This window comes from Pocillopora verrucosa, chromosome 14 (genome assembly GCF_036669915.1).
Source record: "Pocillopora verrucosa isolate sample1 chromosome 14, ASM3666991v2, whole genome shotgun sequence".
Classification (NCBI taxonomy): domain Eukaryota; kingdom Metazoa; phylum Cnidaria; class Anthozoa; order Scleractinia; family Pocilloporidae; genus Pocillopora; species Pocillopora verrucosa.
In genome coordinates, this window is record NC_089325.1 from 22,256,546 (window position 1) to 22,258,996 (window position 2,451).

Below are 2,451 nucleotides of genomic sequence, written 5' to 3' on the forward strand. Positions count from 1 at the left end.
CCGCTTTGTCACCGTTTTGGTAACTTGTGACACCCTTTAGCGAACTGAGATTATTGATACCATTTGCTTCTAGTTATCTGACAAATGTTGTCCCTCTCGAATAAACGATCCGCAAGTGGCTGAGAGCAAATATGACAGTTCCCACGATTTTGCATAAATAAACTGACTCGAAAACATATCACGTTCACGCAGTTCGTTTTTGTGGAGCTATAAACTTTTGTTTTAACTTATTGAAATTTTGTTTCAACTTTTCCGCAATTGGTTGGAAAAAAGTTGAAGTGGTGTTTCTTTTAAATTTTTAATAACCAGCTATTCGTGGTTTACGAATTTGGCTTCAAATTAAGTACATAAGGCGAGACTTCACTGATTATTTCTTAACATATTCTACAGTCTACAGCGGCATCGTCGACAGAACACCATGAAGGTAGTAAAAGAGTTTTGTAAACGATATTTCCAAGTACTATCCCGACACGAACGACTTTTATAGCTGGTACATCGTGCTTTGTATAATCAACGGAATTTGGCTCTCTCTGCAATATTTGGCAATACGATTATCATCTGTGCCCTAACAAAGACAACTTGTGCCTTATCTCCTTCGCAAATACTGCTGCTTGGTTTGGCTTTCTCCGATCTAGGTGTTGGCTTAGTCGTACAGCCCTTGTACATCTCCGTGATATTTGAGATGCTCCGAAGTGATTCTGCTTCTCGGATGACTCTGAGTGCAAAAACCAAGATTGCTTTTGGTTGTTGTAGGAACTTTTCTTGCCGGCGTTTCATTCTTCATCGTTTCCGCGATCAGTTTTGATCGCTTCCTCGCTATCAGCCTGCATCTTCGTTACAGGGAAATTGTTACAGAAAGGAGAGTAGGCATTACTCTGACCGTACTATGGACGCTCAGCGCGGTTGCAGCTCTCGGTTACCTGTTCATGGGAGATGTTAACCGAGAGGCAGTGTGCAGCAACATTTGCGGTAATATTTTTCATTGACAACCACCATAACTTTTGTAAGAATCTACCTCATTGTCCGCAAACATCGTTTGCAAATAAAATCTCAAGAACAAACGGCAAGTGAAAATGCAAAGAATTAGCGCTGAGCAAAAAGAAAGCTTAAATCGGCCGTCAACATCTTGAATGTTTACATCGTGTTCACCGCTTGTTATCTTCCTATACTGGTACAATACTGATCATAGTAACGTCTGAGCACAGATTATTTCTGAAAGGAATGTTTCAGTTTTCACTGACATTAGCATTTTTGAATTCGTCCTTGAATCCCATCTTATACTGCTGGGCGGATGAGATGAGAGAGATACGGAGATATGTTTTAGAAATTCTCGAGAAATTCCTGCCATGTTTACAAATGGATCAAGGCACTGAAATCCAAAGGAGAAGAAATTATCAATCCTCAGCTCCTCTCATTTCAAAAAAGACCAGTCTACAATACTCGTGCAAGTCAAGTTAAACTAAACGAAGTATTCGTCATCAAATGATCAAAGAGGATTTTTGAGAGGCACTTATTCGACATTTTCCACGATAGACTCGATGTCGATAGGGAAAATTGGAAAAACATCTTCAAATTGGACAGATGCTTCATGGAAGGACATAGGAGGAGTTTAATTCATTTTAAGTGTTTATAGCGCACGGGGTTACATTTAGATGACGTATGTAATTGCCAAATTACAACTTGTCCAACCTAAATGTCTTTCTATTCAGAAAATCTCCTCAAGAGGGCTACGGAAAAGAATGTATCAAAAGAAGAAGCGGTTGTTAAGTGCTGGCTTAACACCCTCATAGCCAGCCACTTTTTATCATTTTTCTGTGAAGAAGGAGATTCTTACAATTATTCCATCTTAAAACCCGCCACTTAGCCTTTGGATTTTCAGATGAAAGTCATTTGCATAAAACTTATGGTCTGATCCGTAGGAAGTCATCCTCTGTAAGTCTTTTGACAAAATGTCATATGGTGGTGTTTTCGCGAATGCGAATTTGAGCGCTATGTCGGAGGGATGCAGATTAGTTGATTGTCGATCAAAAACACCTTCCTTTTTTTTTTTTTCAATTTATTCTTTCTTCTCTTTCGCTGAGGAAATCTGAGTGCTCAGCAAGTTATGATGTACACAGTCTTTTACCCTTTGCTTGAAACGCACCGTTTTCAATTTGACATGAGATTGTTGAGAAAATCTTCCCTCACGATGTTTCTACCATTTGTTCCAAACTGGTGATCACCTGTAGCAGTCAAACCGGGCGCTAAAGAAGAATTTTTCCCATTGTGATTAATTTTATTTTGCAAAAAATTTCCGAAAGAAAAAAAAGGTAAGATTCATAAAAAGCTCCGTAGTGCTTATGTAATTTCCTAACCTAGTCTATACGGTCCTTATCATAGTTATAGCCCTTATTTAGACTTCTCGTCTATTAGGGAGGAAAACTCTAACATCATATTGAGATTATTGAAGCA

At 38.8% G+C, this 2,451-nt stretch overlaps 1 pseudogene; it reads left to right on the top strand.

The window, feature by feature from the left end:
• The first annotated feature begins 418 nt into the window (after window positions 1-418).
• Window positions 419-1,463, top strand: LOC131797513 (adenosine receptor A3-like; annotated as a pseudogene).
• Window positions 1,464-2,451: the final 988 nt, after the last annotated feature.